The sequence below is a fragment of the Ursus arctos genome, unplaced genomic scaffold (genome assembly GCF_023065955.2).
Source record: "Ursus arctos isolate Adak ecotype North America unplaced genomic scaffold, UrsArc2.0 scaffold_29, whole genome shotgun sequence".
NCBI classification, from domain to species: Eukaryota; Metazoa; Chordata; class Mammalia; order Carnivora; family Ursidae; genus Ursus; species Ursus arctos.
In genome coordinates, this window is record NW_026622974.1 from 15,971,156 (window position 1) to 15,977,155 (window position 6,000).

Below are 6,000 nucleotides of genomic sequence, written 5' to 3' on the forward strand. Positions count from 1 at the left end.
CAAAGAATGTTCTGGTCTTATCTCTAATTTTCTACCTAATTCTGGGTACTACTGGAAAACTCAGGCCTAGACATACCCCATGAGGTAGAATCAAACTCTCTCTCCCTAATAAAGCAGCAAAATACATATATAACAAGGTTTAGAATTTTTGAAAATATGTATTTCAAGAAGTTGTTTAAATCACTGAATGACCTTTGGATTTGAAAGTTATCATAAAAATATAATACCTATGTTCTGAGTGTTTGTATTTGTCCCTGTAACACTTTAAATTTCCAAAGAATGTTTTTAGAAGAACAAAGCTTCTTTTTCCTTTGAATTTTAAAAGAAAATTTTATTGGTCCTTTTATCTTTTCTTCTTCACACCAATAACCGTAAAAAACAAATAGTTAAGAAATAGCACAACATTGCAATCATGGCTAAATTGACCTAGATCAAAACAACACAAGTCAAAACCAAAACCAAACACTGAATCAAACACAAGCAACTGGCAGGATTCCCAGAAGGTCACTAAACTTGGACTTGGAGAAACTGTCAACGTTTCCTGAGATTTTCAAAGATATCTTTAAGTTTTTTCATTATAGTAAACACCAAAATGCCAAAGAAACAACAAAGAGAAAAAACTAAACTGAATCCTTAGAAAAGACAAACGTAGTAGGAAAAATATCCCTTTCACAACTGACAGCTATACATTTATTTTCTTGGCATGGTGGACATACTGTTTTCAGTGCTTCTTCATTAAGGAAATCTTTGAATAGATAACTCTGAAAGCAAACCGGGTTAAGCAGGACAGGTAGACCTGTAGCATTCCAATAGCACTCTATTTTGATTATGTGCGTCTGTCACATTATCTGATTTTCCAGAAGGCAAGGTGGTTGAATGAAAAACGTAGTGAGTAGAACACAGGAACCCTGATTTGTTGTCCAGTGCTACAACTAACTCTGCATAAGCCTTTGGCCAAGAATGATGCCTCTGAGCCTCTGTCTCCTCATTTATATTAGATCAATTATACTATCCCTTAGCACTCTAAAAATTCTATGAGTACATGGAAATCCCACAGATACTAATGTGCCATGTTACAGGGCTTCTCTTTATAAAAGGCATGATTACTTTACTCCTTTTCACAATAAACTAACCAAACTGATTATTTTTTGAATCAGCTTGGGTATCAACAGTCTAAAGTACTGTGCTCAGGTGATACCCATTTTCAGTCAAGTTTGAGAACCAGTGGGTTAAAGCAGTGATTCTCAAAGTGTGGGCTCTGGCCAGCAGTCGCAGCATCTGGGAACTTTTAGAAATGTTATTCAAAATGTTGTTATTTTCTGAGAAACCTGAAGTGCTTCACTTATTCTAGAACAAAATCTCCCACTATCTAAAACACAAAAACCATCAAATGAACATAACCTTTTTTTTTTAGGATTCAATTTTTAGAGGTGAAAACAGAAAAGAGAGCTTCAGCTTAAACCATTCCTTAAGTCCAAAGTAAAATAACAGCAAATTCTTATTAAGCATTTACTATGAGTCAGGCACTGTTAAAAGAACCTTATATGTTAATGCATTTACTCCATATAACAACCCTTCTGAGGTAGATACTGTTACCCCAATTGTACTACTGAGGAAACAGAAGCAAAAAAGTATGCAACTTGTCCAAGTTTAAACAACTACTAAGTGGCTGAGTCAGATATAAGGCTAGGCAGTCTGGCTGAAGAGTGTCCTCAACTATAAGATGAAGAAAGTTGGGAAAATTGGCCTCCATGGCATATTCTCTTTGCGTGAGACTGGACCACATGCCAAAAATAAACATTTCTATTTTGTGTCTCTCAAGAATGATAATGAATCTAGCTGAAGAATTACTATTGCATGCTAAGAAATATAATCCAAAGACAATAAATACAAAATAAAAACATGTATCCATTTCCACTGATGTGTTTTACTCACACGACTTCCAAGATTGGCCTTAATAGTAAAACCATCCACTTTGGAACAAAATAGGGCCCTCAAAACGAACTAAATGAATGCCAGGTAATGCTCATCAAAACCTTTCTAAGTGAGCCAGTTTATGTAAATCAAGTGCAATTAAGCTAGCTTCGCTAAGACTATCTCTGCTCCAGTCTTACGCGTATCCTTACGCGTGTAAGTGGAGAACCATAAAATCACTGTGGGGCTTTGCAAGTATTGATCATTCCTAATTGGCCACTCATTGCAACAGTGCTGCCACATCCTGTCACTGCGAATTGTGACATCGAGGACTCTCTTAGCTCTTCAGATAAATTATCCAGAACACATGATTTGATTACTGAGAGTCTGAATTTGCTTCCACGTGCCTTAATTTTTCCCATCAAGAGATGTACCTCTGATCTTTCCTTTTCATCCCCACAGCTACTCCTCATTTCATACATAGTTAAACAGAAAAGCCTACTCATATTAAATTGTAATGACATTCAGTAACATTAAATTCTAACCATATTCAATTTAATAACATGCACTTGAAATGTCAGAAGTATCCTAATAAAGACTGATTGCTTGCATGAAGGAGTAACTAAGATGCTCATATGCTGGAACCTGTATTACGTTTAGTCTCCAGGAAGTAACAGAAGATTAGTAATAGGCAGGTATAACCTCCTGAATTCAAAGATGCACAATGAGTTATAAAAAGGTGCTTTAAGTTAGAAATCTAATATTCAACTTATCACTGAAATCAAAGGATAATCAAGACTAATTTCAAAGTACAGAATAATTTGGCATCCTTTTTGAAATTGATACCATATTTTTTCACCAGAACTATTTGGTCCTAAGAGGATCATCCAGATCAGTTCCAATCAAACAATGTGCAAAAAATTGCTTTTTGTGTATGCGGTTTGAAGCATTTTGAAATTATTGCAGTTAAGGAGAAAGGATTCTTAAATTACCTCACCTACTTTTTCTGCCAGTTTAGGCCTGTCCTTGCTCTGTGTCCTCATTTTGCTTTCTCTTATATTCTCTTGAACAAACCTTCATGTAGCTGGATAAGGTTTCATTCTATGCTCACTCTCAAGAACCTAAGAAACACCAGGTGGTACTTCTCAAGTGGCTCTCCTGGATGCCACAGAATGTCACATTTAGATGCTTGCTTACCATCTGAATTTTCTAAGGACTGATATTATGGAGAGCCAGATTTTAAGACTATTTAAATGTGAATGTTAATGGATTATAAAATCTACCAGATAGTGAATGAAATCCTTCACCACAAACAGTGAATAAAGACTAGATGATGTGAAGTTAATCAAGTAAAAAGAAAAAAAAATTCTAGAAAGTTCCATATAAAACATGCAATAAAATTATGAAGAGAACTTGAAAATATTCATATGTTCACATTCTGGTAAAAAGCAAAAATTGTAAATTCTAAGGATTAGGTTAGCATGTAAATACAAAATCTGACCATGTTATCAACATCTTTTTCAAGGTTTTTGGGGATTAGGGTTTTTTGTTCTTAGTGTGAGTGTGGTGTACGTATATCTGAAGCTAACAATTATTTAATTTACTATTTTAAACACTTTAGAAGCATTATTTCCACTTAATAGACAAAAGTGTGAGAATTATGAAGGACATTATACTACTACAGTCTCCATTTTACAGATGCAGAAAGTGAGGCCCAGAGAAGTTATGCAATCTTCTTAGAGCACAGGAAAGCAGAAGAGCATGTTTTGAACCTGAGTCTTGACCCTCAGACAAAGGCTCCTGTTCCTTACCACTACCTGTATTTTCCCCAGTTCTCTAAACACAAGCTTAGTCCCTGCCCCTTAACAACTCAATGTACCGCAATCACAAATTGACACAGAAAATACCAGTTTGGAAAATAAATGTTCTCTGTACAGAAAGTCTTGCTATGGTTAGCACTGTGTTCACCACGCACACATGTGCTGGGACTGGAGTCATGCCTATTCTAGCTTTTTACCCAACATCAGATTTTCTAATCCATTTAAGCCTATTTTCTAAGTCATTCTATTTCTGTACTAATGACTTAGAAACAGCTGGAAATTTTTTTTAGCCAAAATTTTGAAATCTCAGAGCCCTATTAAAAGAAAAAGGGGGGGGATAGCCACTTCAGATAATCCAGAGACCTGCAATGCTGAATTTCCTTTCACTCTGGAGAATTGGCGTGAATCCCTTAAACCTCCAACTGCTTTAAAAAAAAAAAAAAAAAAAAAAAAAAAAAGTCCTGTAATGTACACTGATGATAGGGATGATCTGGAATCATCTCATTGGGAGCCAAAGATTCATGTTATTACAGCTAGAAGACTCCCATGTACATTTCTTCTTTGGCTTCATTTCAACTCTAAAAAAAATAGAATTCCTATTCCCTCCTAAAGTATGCAGATTCTACTATGTGAAAATTGCTCAAGATGATAGCTAAGTCTCTACCCTTTAAAGGATCCTCCAAAGTTCCCAGTGTGTAGTTTTTTGAAATGGGTAAAACCCTACTGATGCATACCTAAGATCTTCTGAAAAGTGTTCCTTTTCCTCCTTCCCCTGTGGAGGGGAATTTGCAGGTGCTTGCCCTTACCTTAACGGAGATCCAACCCAATAGTTCTCAAAAGTGAGTGAACACTAGCATCACCTGGAAGACTCATGAAAACACAGAGAGCTATGCCTTACTCCCAGAGTTTCAGCCTGGGCCCTAGATTGTCCCTAAAAGTTCCCAGGTGATGTTCATGCTGCTGGCCAGAGATGACACTCTGAGAACCACTGGTCTCACTCACTGGTTCCCCAACTATTCCGCATGGAAATCCCCTGAGAGAGCTGTTTTTAAATGTGGATGCCCTTAAGTCCCACTCCTACAGACTCTGATTTAGTTGGCCTGGGGTGCTGCTCAAGCACCAAGTTTTTAAAAGTTCCCCCAAGCTCCGGTACTGCGCAGCACCCTTAAAGAACCTTCTGGACCGCACACACCGCCCACCGCCCTGTGCGCTCGCCCACGCTCCCGGCGCGCCACGTGTGGACTCCACCACCCCTTCCAAGGGGGACGATAGGCTCAGGGGCGTACATCACCGCACAATATGCGTTCTCGGGGCCAAAGACCCCGAGGCAGGAATCAGCATCCAGCGAACCTCCCGTGATTCAGTAACACACAGTAACTTTTCAAGACAAACCCTGACATCCCAGCCTCCCGCCTGCGTGCGGGGCTGTCTCTCGGTTCACCAAGCGGTTGAGCGCGGGGAGAAACTCTACCCTCAGGACAACCAAAATGTCAAACTGCAGCCCCGGACTGCCAGCCCTAAGCCCCCATTAGTCATTCTGGCAGGGAGAGGAAAGAAGGCGCTGTCACCTTACCTGGCTCGGCGTCCAGGGTCAGCGTGGCGGTCGCAGCCGGCAGCGTGTTGCACGAGGGCTTCGAGGGGCGTCCCAGGCAGCGACCAGCCCCAACCCGGGCAGAATCTGGGCTAAAGTGGGGTTTGCTACCCGTCCGCCCCGAGACCCGTCTGCCCGCAGCAGCCAGTGCCGAGCGCCGCGGCTCTGAAGCTCGCTCTCAGCCCCCTGGAGGCGGAGCCCGGGAGATAAGGTTAGCACTCCCCCTCCGCCCCCTTTCCGGTGGGCACGGCCAGAGGGTGGGTTTTGGATCGCGATCTCCAAGTGCGGACTGCTAATTAACCCTGATGGAAACACGCTCAGTTCAAATCCTGCCAGGACCAGACAGTGCGCGACTGGAGAGGCATACTGAGGAACTACCCGGGAAGCGGGAAAGATAAAGGGACGCCGAGGGTGAAAGGGCGAGCACCAAACGGAGGCGAGGTCCTGGGGAACGTCCATGCACTGATCAGAGGTGCCTGCCTCCCTTGGCCCGAGAGAACGGCCCCCAGGGGGCGCCCTGGTCCGCCGGGCAGCTGACTGTTGCACCTGCCTTTGACCTGAGGTAATAGCTGCCAGAAAACCTGAGGGGAGTTCACTTTCAAACAGGTAGGCAGTTACCTTTGAGGACCTAGAAGTTACAGGAAGTTCTGCAATAAGGCGACTGCCTTTATGAAA

General features: G+C 41.2%; 1 protein-coding gene across 1 annotated transcript in view; it reads right to left on the minus strand.

The window, feature by feature from the left end:
* Positions 1-5,784, minus strand: part of COL21A1 (collagen type XXI alpha 1 chain) — a 171,339-nt gene extending 165,555 nt beyond the window's left edge. The window contains exon 1 of the mRNA XM_057303976.1: positions 5,308-5,784. The gene's annotated coding sequence lies outside the window, so the exon portion shown is untranslated. The remainder of the gene's footprint in view (positions 1-5,307) is intronic.
* Between the last annotated feature and the right edge of the window lie 216 nt (positions 5,785-6,000).